Genomic DNA, 12,599 nt, shown 5'->3' with positions numbered 1-12,599 from the left:
AAAAGGATGGATTCTTAAGGGAGTCACTTGCCTACATGGTCAGTTAGTGGAGGACAGAAGATTAAGGTAGGGAGGTGAGTGTGACAGAGCACGGAGGTTTTGTTTGCCATGTTAAAAAGCTTGAAGAGTATCCTAGCATTGATAGTGACATGGGCAGATTTTCTCTCTAGATAGAACATGCTGGCTCAATTCTAGAATCAGGGAGACTAGTTAGGGTCCACACAGCAGCAGTGAGGACTGACCTAGGGCTAGAAGACCTGGCATGAAAAGAAGAAAGACATGAATAATGTTCAGGAGATAGAATTGAAAGATCATGGCATTGGGTTAGATGGATGCAGGAGAAGAGAGGAGATAGGAGTCCTAACCTCAGATATGGGATAGAGAGTGGTCTGAATAACTAAGCCAGAGAATTCAGGAAGAGTCCTTTTTAGGGGGAAGATAATGATTTGAGTTTGAGACATGAATTAGTAGTAAAAGTGGGATAAACAAGCAGGTGTGTGTATATCTTTCCTGGGCTGCCATAACAAAATACCTCAGGCTTGTGGCTTAAACAGTAGTAATTTATTGTCTCAAAATTCTAGAAGTCCAAAAGCAAAATGTCAGCAGAGTTGGTTCCTTCTGAGATTTGTGACAGAGAATCTGTCCCATGCCTCTCTTCCGGTAGCTTCAGGCATGCTTTGGCGTGTAGATAGCTTTCTCTGTGTGTCTTCGTCTCATCTCCCTTCTCTACACATCTGTCTCTGTGTCAGAATTTCCCTGTTTGGGGAATTCTCTGGTGGCCCAGTGGTTAGGAGTCAGCACTTTCACTGCTCTTGCCGGGGTTTGATCTCTGGTCAGGGAACTAAGAACCCACAAGTCACAGACGCAGCCAAAAAATAAAGCCCCTAATTTATAAAGATACAAGTTGTATTTAATTAGGGCCCACCTGAATGACTTCATCTTAACTTGGTTATCTGCAAAGACCTTACTTCCAAATGAGGTGACATTTGGTTCTGGGGGATTTCAACATCTTTGGGGGAGACAATTCAATGCATAACAGCAAGTCCAACAAAAAGCCTGACTGTGTATCTGAAACTTGCAAAAAAGACTGGGATAGAGACAAAGATATAAAAGTATGTATGCTCAGTACTAAAGACCTAAATGTGTAGAGCTCTGGAAGAGCCTATGGATGAAAAAATACCAAGCCAAAGACAGAATGCCAACATTCAAGGAGTGGACAGAATAAGCAATGCCCGCACACAACAGAGATTAAACGGGCAGGCTTGTACATGTGAGGAACAATGGGAGGATACAGCTATCATGGGAACTCATGGCCTTCAGGAAACATGGCAGATCAACAACAGGTACACTGCAGTTCAGTTAGGGGAGGTCAGGAAAGGAACACAATCACCTTGTGATTAGTAGTTCACTGGGGGCTTTTTCATGGCATATTCAGCAGAGACATGGGTATGCAGGTCATTTTGCAGTTTGATGGTGGGTGAAGAGGCATGAGAGAGCAGAGGAAACAAGAAAATTATTTTCAGAAAGTTTAGATGGGAAGAGGAAGGGATGGGAATATAGCCAGAGAACAGAGGGAAAGGAAGAGTGACCTAGTGGGGAAAGGAACCTGGCCCAGGGAAGCTTTGGGGAAGAAATGCTGGAATGGGAATGAAGTTATGGAAGGACAGGGTGAAGAGATGGAGCAAGGTCTTTGAAAACACAATAAGGATTCAAATATAGGAGTCTGCCTTGAACGTATAGAAAGAAAAATGTAAAATCTGAAATAATCTTTAAAAATGGGATTCCAGGAAAAAGTCCATCAACAAATGAAAAAACAGCCTACTTAATAGAAGAGAATATTTGCAAATGATATGTTTCTATGCATGCTAAGTCACTTCAGTCATGTGCAACTCTCTGTGAACCCATGGATTATAGCCCACCATGGGATTTCTCTGTCCATGGGATTCTCCAGGCAAGAATACTGGAGTGGGTTGCTGTGTCCTCCTCCAGAGGATCTTCCCGCCCCAGGGATTAAACCTGTATCTCCTTTGGCTCCTGAACTGCAGGCAGATTCTTTACTGTTGAGCCACCAGGGAAGCCCATCATGTTTGATAAGGGGTTAATATCCAAAATATAAAGAACTCATACAACTCAATAATGAAAAAAATCTGACTTAAAAGTGGGTAGAAGAACTGAATAGACATTTTCCAAAAGAAGGCATAAAAGTGGCCAACAGTTACATGAAAAGTGCTCAACATCATTAATCATCAGTTCAGTTCAGTTCAGTCACTCAGTCGTGTCCAACTCTTTGCAACCCCATGAATTGCAGCACACCAGGCCTCCCTGTCCATCACCAACTCCCGGAGTTCACTCAGACTCACGGCCATCGAGTCAGTGATGCCATCCAGCCATCTCTTCCTCGGTCATCCCTTTCTCCTCCTGCCCCCAATCCCTCCCAGCATCAGAGTCTTTTCCAATGAGTCAATTCTTCACATGAGGTGGCCAAAGTACTAAAGTTTCAGCTTTAGCATCCGTCCTTCCAAAGAAATCCCAGGGCTGATCTCCTTCAAAATGGATTGGTTGGATCTCCTTGCAGTCCAAGGGACTCTCAAGAGTCTTCTCCAACACCACAATTCAAAAGCATCAATTCTTTGGCGCTCAGCCTTCTTCACAGTACAACTCTCACATCCATACATGACCACAGGAAAAACCATAGCCTTGACTAGACGGACCTTAGTCGGCAAAGCAATGTCTCTGCTTTTGAATATGCTATCTAGGTTGGTCATAACTTTTCTTCCAAGGAGTAAGCATCTTTTAATTTCATGGCTGCAGTCACCATCTGCAGTGATTTTGGAGCCCCCAAAAATAAAGTCTGACACTGTTTCCACTGTTTCCCCATCTATTTCCCATGAAGTGATGGGACCGGATGCCATGATCTTTATTAATCATCAGTGAAATGCAATTCAAAACTACAATGAGATATCATCTCATACATATTAGAATGTCCATTATCAAAAAAATAATAGATAACAAGTGTTGGTGAGGATGTGGAGAAAAGGGACCCCTGTACAATGTTGATGGGAAGGTAGTGGTGCAGCCACTAAAGAAAACAGTATGGTGACTCCTCAAAAAATTAAAAACAGAATTATTGCATGATCCAGCAGCCCCAGTTCTATGTATGCAAAGGAAATGAAAACAGTATCTCAGATATCTGCACTCCTATGTTTATTGCAGCATTATTCACAATAGCCAAAATATGGAAACAGCCCAATTGTCCATCAGTGAGGAATGGAAAATGAAGATGTTTATTTAAGCCATGAAAATGAAAGACATTCTGCACAACATGAATGGATTTTGAAGGCCTTATGCTAAGTAAAATAAGTCAGATAAACACAAATACTTTGATATCACTTATAGGGGAAATCTGGCTTCCCTGGTGGCTCAGACGGTAAAGCGTCTGTCTACAATGCAGGAGACCTGGGTTTGAGCCCTGGGTTGAGAAGATCCCCTGGAGAAGGAAATGGCAATCCACTCCAGTACTATTGCCTGGAAAATCCCATGGACAGAGGAGCCTGGTAGGCTACAGTCTACGGGGTTGCAAAGAGTGAACACGACTGAGCGACTTCACTTTCCCTTTCACTTTCACAGGGGAAATCTAAAAAAGCCAAATTCATAGAAACAAGATTACAATGGTAGAGATTAGAATGGGAGTTACCAGGGACTGGGGGATAGGGGAAAAGGGGAGAAGTTGGTCAAAGAGTACAAACTTCCAGTTATAAGAGCACGTTTGGGAATCTCATGTACAGCATAGTGATTATAGTGAATAATATATTTTACACTTGACTGTTGCTAAGAGTAAATCTTAAACATTCTCAACACAAAAAAGAAATGGTAATAATGGTAATAATGTGACATGATGGAGGTGTTAGCTAACACTATGGTGGTAATCATTTTGCAAATGTAAGTGTTTCAAGTCAACATGCTGTAAACTTATACAATGTCACATGTGAATTATATCCCAATAAAGCTGGGGGGGGGTGGCGGGGAGGTAAGGGCATCCTTTTTTTTTTCCTCAGTAAAATGCCTCCTGACTACACTTGTTGAACTAAATTAAGAAGTTCCAAAGTAGATACATTTTTGTTTGGTGAACCCTCTTTTTTCCCTATATTAATGTGGCAAAAGAAAAAAAAATTACTAATGAAACCTGTAAGTTTTTCCTGGTGGACCATATAACCTAAAGCCTCCATATGCTGTATCAGAAGAAAGATCTTGATTATTTAATCTATTATTAAAATGCCTACATTGAAAATGAAAGATGACTTAAAATTGAACCAGTTGATTAACATGATCCTAACTTTAGGTGTCTTATATTTTTTAAGTTATATACTATACAATGAAAGCTCCTAAAGACAGAAATTTGATTCTTCTCTTCCTACTGCAATCAAGTTTTTATAAGTGATCTCTGTTGTCTTTTCTGAAATTCAAAACAAATACAAAAGTGTTTTCCCCACACCATAGTTGTTTTGTTTTTTGGCTATGTGTGTTTGCGTGCTTCAGTCATGTCCTACTCTTTGTGACCCTGTGGACTGTAGTCTACCAGGCTCCTCTGCCCATGGGATTCTCTAGGCAAGAATACTGGAGTGGGTTGCCATGCCCTTCTCCAGGGGATCCTCCCCACCCAGGGGTTGAACCTGTGTCTCTTAGGTCTCCTGCATTGGCAGGTAGGTTCTTTACCACTAGCTCCACCTGGGAAATCCCATGTTCATTTGATTCACTCCTTTTCATTGTATTTAAATTCCGTTACACACATGAGTAGACATTATGGATGATATAATAAGTATCCCAGGAAGCTGTGGAGAAGGCAATGGCAACCCACTCCAGTACTCTTGCCTGGAAAATCCCATGGACAGAGGAGCCCGGTAGGCTGCAATCCATGAGGTTGCTAGGAGTTGGATACGACTGAGCAACTTCACTTTCACTTTTCCCTTTCATGCATTGGAGAAGGAAATGGCAACCCACTCCATGCCTGAAGGATCCCAGGGACAGGGGAGCCTGGTAGGCTGCTGTCTATGGGGTTGCACAGAGTTGGACATGACTGAAGCAACTTAGCAGCAGGAAGCTGTTCTTATACAAGGTTAGCTAACAGTAATTTAATTCTACTCATTATTGACCTAAACCACACAAACATACCCTAATTTCTAGCCCAAATTAAACACGTTCCCACTTAAGCTTTGCCTTATCAATATTAAACAGTTGCATCCATCACTTCATCACCCAGCACTCACGGAGACCAACAGAATGGAGACAAATAGTGGTCTTACACAACTGTGATTAAAAGCTGGTCAAAATAGTCAAACACTTAAGACTATATGAACTTATTTCTAGTGCCCTGCCTTCCTCCAGTGGAAGCTTGGAAAGGGCCCACACAAATGACAGGTTCTTGCTGAAGCTGAAGCTCCAATGCTTTGGCCACCTGATGTGAAGAGCCAACTCATTGGAAAAGGCCCTCACACCAGGAAAGATTGAAGGCGAAAAGAGAAGAGGGTGGCAGAGCATGAGAGGGTTAGATGGCATCACTGACTCAATGAACATAAATTTGAACAAATTCTGGGAGATAGTGGACAGGGAAGCCTGGTGTGCTGTAGTCCGTGGTGTCACAAAGAGTCAGACATGACTTAGTGACTGAACAACAACAGTCTTGTCACTCAGAGCACTAAATGGATGTAACTGACATGCTGAAGGCCCCGACATTCCAAGGCTGTGCCATGCTCCTTTGAGTCTTCAAAATAAGCATTTTTAATGAATATCTGGTGAACTGAGTTAAAGCACTAGCGTAAGGTCAGGCTTCTCAAGGTAGCTTATCTCTTACTCTCTGTACATCTCCTGATTGACCTACACATGCTTCACCTACACTCTATTCACAGGAATGTGCTTTCCACCTGCTCCTTAGGCCAGAACGGCTCCACCTGCTAGTTTATTAAAGGGAAACAGCTGTGCTCATGATGGTCGTTAACCTGAGGGGCTGGGAGGGAAGTGCCCTGGCTGTTGGTTTCCCTGGTAACTGATGAGCCAACCTCCTTGATATCATTCCCCCTATAAATGGTAACCTCCCCAGGCCCGGGCCTTGCATGTTTTGCTCCTTGGTTGCCGTATGTTGTGGAGGTGCAGCTTCAGGACCTGGCTTCAGACATATACAGTCTCCTGTCCAATAAGCCACTGCTGTCTTCATCACTGTCTCTAGGTTATCTCTTTGGTCTCAAGGCTGGGCAAGTGCAAGGCTTGCAGGGTGCAGAATGGTGAGTCAGCCAGAAGATGGAGAGAACTCTTGTGAGTGTGAGATGTTAGGAAATAAGGACAAGGAACAGAAAGTTGCAGTGGTGACTCTGAACATGCAGGCTGTTCACTAGCATATGGGGCCTTGTGGCAGCTGTCTTCTATGAGAAGCATCTTTCTCTTTCCATTATGTTGACAATATCCTGTTAACCACAGAGCCTCTTTCCAGTTTAAAAGTAGCAGCCCCATGCTCGTGGCTCATTAGATTCCCAAGAGATAGCTGGTGAATAAGCCACTGTTTGGGGTCTAGAATAGCTGTGTGTGAGATTCAGGACCCCCCATGGACATCAATAGTGATGAGGGAATCCACTTTTCCAGCCATGAAGTTCCAGAATGGGTCCATAAGAATGACACACAGTGGCATCTTCCCCTCCTCACAACTCCATTGCTGCTGGAGCTGTGAATGAGATGCTTCAACATTTGAGACTGGAAACCCTCTCCCTCAGCAGTGGACACATCCCAGGAGCAGTGGTCCCAGTGCTGACACCATCTTAACTCAGAGGCAACTAGTCAGTGCCATCGAGTTCACTAATTGACCACTGAAGGACTGTTGCCAACTGTTGGTCAGGACAATAATTCGCTTTTGCCCTCATCATAGGATCTTCCCCAGTGAACCACATTATAACAACATGGCCCTGAGACTGGCAGGTAAGTCCCCATGGTTTGGATTTGCAGCCTTATGGGGAAGAAAATTAGAAAGGGACTTAAAGGTTTCACCTGTCTCCTCCTCCTGGGCCCCACCTAAAAGGACTAAGGTAACTAATCTAGGCCCCCTACTGGAGAAGGATGCCATTCTACTTAACCCTGAGGTCTCGTTATATGATCTCTGCAGTATTCAGCCCTCAGCTATGGGGTCTGCAGGTGAATGGGTAGTGAGGTCCTCAGGCCAGGACAGAAACCACAGACAGGGGTGGTATTATCTCAGAATGCAGGTACTGCTTGTATTTTGCTTAATAGTCATGCGCTCCCCTGTACTGCACCTGTTAAACAACTTATGTTTCATCCCTAGTCTGAGCAGAGGAAATCTGTTCACAGACTGGGTGACAACAGTGGCCTCCCTATGAAATGAGTTGGATTTCTGGGTCTACAGGGAGATGTCAATGTGGTCCTCCTCTGGACCTTCCATGAACAATTGACCCAATAAGGGCCTGACTCAAGTTTGCCCACCTCCTGGACTCCTAACACTCTTCAGCTGCTGTCATCTATATTGCATTTGTGGTATTTAGTTGCAGTTCACCTCTGCATACCTGACCCCAGGGATAATGTGGAAGGTAAGTGGTGGGGGAGCAAGATTGTAAGGATCGTGCAGGGTGTATAGGAGAGGGGTGTTTTGTCAGGCCGCTCAAGGTGGCTGTTCTTTTGTTCTCTATACATCTGCTCATCCTGTGCCTGTTTCAGCTACTCCCTACCTACACTACTGACGATCCTTCAAACTTGCTGCAGCCCCAGTTAATGATTGTTCTAACTTTAGATCAGAACATTTCCATTATAATTACTTATCAAAGTGGCCATGAGGGGCATGCCCCTCTGCTGGTTTCCCTGGTAACGAATGAGCCAACTTGACTCAGTCCCCGACATGAGCATACTTTCCTCCTGCCCCTTAGGCCAGAATGGCTCCACCTGCTAGTTTATTAAAGCAAAACATCGGCCTTCTGATGGTCGTTAACCTAAGGGGCTATGAGGGATGTGCCCTCGTTGCTGGTTTCCCTGGTAACTGATGAGCCAACCTGATCTCAATTCCCCTATAAATGGTACCCTCCTGGCCCCGCCACCCCAACCCAATTAAGACTGCTGCCACGTCCTGCCTGCCTTCCTCCCCACATGGGGTCTGTCACTCCAGGACCTGGCTTCAAACATGTAGTATTCTCTCTCTGATGTTTCTGTCAATGACTCTAGGCTCATTCTTCAGTTTCAAGGATGGGGAAGTACAGGGCTTGCAGGCCTGTGGGGTGCAGCCCAGCAACCAATATCTTCCAAGTGTCCCTTCCCACTTCATTACATGAGTTTCAAGCAGAACTATCTTGAGCATTGTGTCTTAAAGAGATTCTGGTAAAACTGCTCCTTTAGTTTTTAACTGCAGAATCCTCTCTCCTCATGAAGTCTGAAGGGCTGAACCACACTCAATTTTACTCTCAATAATTGCCTCTATTTACTATGTCATTGTTACTGAATCAGCATTATTGAGATTGTGTGCCTGCCTCCATCATTCCTTTTCTTTTTTTTTTTTCTGATTTTCCTCATTCCCAGGGTATCTTTAGCCACTTATGAAGAGATTCCTGGTGAGAATTACTCCATTGGATTTCGCCATAAACCAAGCATACTTTGATTTTACTATTATTAATAGAAACAGCTTAGGTTCATCCTGAGACAATCCCTTCCTTAGCTATATGTGTGCTAAAAAAATCAATGTAGAGGCTCTTTCCCATCAAAAAGAAATCTTCAACTACATGCAGTAACTGCAATACACATCCTCCATTTGCCTTAACCAGAATGCATACTAATTTAAGGTGAGCTTTCATTTCCAGTACCTGGCACCTTACTACAGAGCTGCCCTAAGGTTATTGGAGCCTGTTTTGTCTACCAACAGGAACATGCCTGAGAATTTATGTCCTCCAGGAACAAGAGGCCAATAATTCATTGCCACAGAGATATAAATCCTCCAGCTTCCTTGCTCCTACTCTGAGACAAAATCTACACTGTCTCTCAAACTCCCTAAGAATTGATCTGAAACTTACTTGATATCCCTTCTAGATCTTCTCTGACAGTTTTTCTTGAGAATGTGTCCTAATAGATCATTTTCATAGGAATTATTTCAAGATCTGATTCTAGAGAATTTGATCCAAGACAACTGTTTCTACAAGGGAACCTAGGAGACAGAGTCTCAGGATAGACTTCTGGAGTTGAATCACTCAAGTTGGATGACACAAGGACACATTTGATGTTAGTAAGGTAGCAGCAGTGGTCTTGGCCTACTGTAACAGTAGCAGAACACTGGGATGGGAAGTGAGATACAGGTGAAAGGGCAAGCACTAGCTTAGTCAATACTTCTAGTCTCGAGAGATATGGAGAAATAGCAATTATAACAACTTCAAGGTTGGCTGTGTGTTGGTGAGAACCACTGAAGGACTCAAACAGGAGAATTATATCAGAATATGATATGGAAGATCCCCTGGAGGAGACCTTGGCAACCACTCTAGTATCCTTGCCTGGAGAATCCCCATGGACAGAGGAGCATGGCGGGCTCTAGTCCATGAGGTTGCAAAGAGCTGGACATGACTGAGCGACTGAGAACCTGATATGAAAGTCAGAAAACCTCCCTGGCAGCACATAGATATCACAGTCTCCAATAGAGAGAAGATATGCTCTAAAGACTAGATTGAAGATTTGATTGTTAGATTAGCAAAAACACAAGACTATTTAAAGGCACAAAATGTCTCTTATGCTAATATCACATTTTAGATAAACCTGAAACTTATTTGCTCTGCTACTGGCAGAAAGCAGCCTCTCTGAAGACTGTTCAAGTTCTGTTCTCTTTTCCTTTAACACCTAACAAATAATAAACCTAACATGAGACAAATAACTAGGTTAGATCCTGCTGCTTCTGCTAAGTCACTTCAGTCGTGTCTGACTCTGTGTGATCCCATAGTCGGCAGCCCACCAGGCTCCCCCGCCCCTGGGATTCTCCAGGCAAGAACACTGGAGTGGGTTGCCATTTCCTTCTCCAGTGCATGAAAGTGAAAAGTGAAAGTGAAGTCGCTCAGTCGTGTCCGACTCTTAGCGACCCCATGGACTGCAGCCTACCAGGCTCCTCCGTCCATGGTATTTTCCAGGCAAGAGTACTGGAGTGGGTTGCCACCGCCTTCTCTGAGGTTAGATCCTAGTATGTCTTAACTGAAATAGTTTTGGTCCCACTAAGGGAGGGAAGGGACTATTCACCAACAAAGTATCAGGGATCCAGAGAGTGTGCCTGAAATATGGGACCAGGGTTTTGGGGCTAAATGTAAGGCTGGATAAGGGAGACTTTGACAATATGAGGATACAATACTATGACTCAAGACTTGATGTTATATAAGCCTAAATGGAACACCTGAAATGGTCCACTGCTGGCAAATGAGCAATTCAAAAGCAATACTGCATGGCAGGTGGAATAGCAGAGAGTAATGCCATTTTAAAAGATTTACAGGATACTAGGATGATGGCCTCTACCATGTTCCCATACAACTCACCATTTTGTGGCCCCAGCAAAAATGGATTGTAACAGAAGATGAAGAATTACCATAGACTTAATCTAAACAGTGCTAAATCGCTTCAGTCGTATCCAACTGTTTGTGACCCTATGGACTGTAGCCTGAGAGACTCCTCTGTCCATGGGAGTTCCCAGGCAAAAATACTGGAGTGGGTTGTCATTTCCTTCTCCAGGGGATCTTCCTGGCCCAGGGATCAGACCTGCATCTCGTGCACTGACAGGCGGGTTCTCTACCACTAGTGCCACCTGAGAAGTGCACTTAATCCAGTGGTAGTCTTAATTGCATATGTTTTGCCAGATGGCATATCGTTAATAGAACTTTATTTTCAGCATGTATAGAAGTCCTAGTTCCCAGAAAAGAGGAATACTTCCAGGAATGGGCTCAGTAAGGGTTCCAAAATGCCTAAAATTATGAGTGCTGACTTGTCATGTTGGGATCCTCTTGCTAGTAGACCCAAGAGCAAAAGAAAGGAGTCACCAGACTGGCCAGAGTAAAGTAATTAGCCCTGATCATTATGAGATGGTTACTACATAACAGGGACAGGGACAAGTATGTCCAGAGCTTGAGAAATCCCATATCCTTTTTAACTATGAATACGTAATTAGAGCAACTACATTAGACAGAGTTGTGACATCAAACCTCCAGAGATGAATTATTGGGTCACCATACTCTGCAAGCAACCCAAAGCAACAAAAGGACTGGCCAAGAGAGGAGACCTGTAAGGGGTGGATGAGGGAAGATCGTGAATATCAGTTAAGCCTTTGGGACTGATTGCAGCTGCGGGCATGTAAATGTTTCATTAATCTTTCCTTCCTAAAGAATCAGTGCTATGAACTTAATTGAAAAGAGAATGGAACTGGACAGTGTGACGAATAGGAAGCTGTCAGTGTTCTGCCTGTATCTTCTGGGGTCTTTTACAGTTTGGGGCGTGAATACCAATACCCCTTGTGCTTTCATTGACAATAGCCAGCACACCCATCACTTGGTTTGAGGGCTGACCTTGGGCTGCTGGAACCTACTTGACCTGTAGTCACTGAAAGAAGTGCTTGGGGACTCAGGACCTCCCGGAGGCAGCCCTTGGCCAGTGATAGATAGATGCTGGCATATAAATACTCCAACTTCTTTAGCTTTGGTTAGAAAAACTCTGAGGTATGGCCTAGGCTATGCCCATTGCTCCCTTGCAGAATTAACCCCAAATTACCTTCCTCCAGATTTAGGTTGTTACCACACCCTTGTTTGCTCGCCTTTCTTTTTCTCCTTACTTCCCTACTGTCTTTATTGTTTTTCTGAAAATACTACCTATTAAATCACTTTTACAGGAATCTTGATCTCAAGGTCTGGTTCTAAAAGAGGCAAAAAATTTATTCAAGTAATAATATTAGTGTTATTTTGATGTTAATATGATTATATTACAATAAAGCAAGAAAGGCAATTAAGACCCAAGGTGTTCAACATAAGGGGAAAATGCAAGAGTATAAAATTTAACTTTTTAAAAAATTGCTCTAATATTCAGTTTGATTTGGAAATATTAGAATTTATTTATTTTTTCTAAAAAATACTTTTTCTGAGTTCTTCCACTGAAATAGCTAGATGCACCCCAATGCCCAGTATGTGGTCTCTTAATATTGTTTCCTTCTGAAAGGAACCAGCACTCCTTCAGAAAGTCCAGGTCTGGGAACAGAAAATATATGAGGACCCTAGAAAATATTGCGTGCTAGAAAACAAGCTATCCAAGATCACTAGGGTCATGTCATAATGACATAGGAGCCAGCTTGAAGGGACTCCTGCTGGCCAAAGAAGAGATAATTTGAGCATCAAAATAGAGTAAGGACTGTGATTCCATGAGGTCATTTTACTTGGTCATCTTTACTAAGGCATTGAATTATTATTACTCTGAAAAGTTTGAAATACTTATCCTGACTTTCCTTTTAAATCTGTATTTCAGGGTAACCAAATATTTGACTAGGTGAATTTCCTATTTTGTAGAAAATTGCAGCTCATAAATGAAGGCACAGTAGTATTCTAGAGTCACCATTTTGC

This window comes from Capra hircus, chromosome 23, assembly GCF_001704415.2.
Source record: "Capra hircus breed San Clemente chromosome 23, ASM170441v1, whole genome shotgun sequence".
Taxonomy (NCBI): Eukaryota; Metazoa; Chordata; class Mammalia; order Artiodactyla; family Bovidae; genus Capra; species Capra hircus.
The sequence above is the reverse complement of the archived record's forward strand: the minus strand, read 5'-3'. Positions refer to the sequence as shown.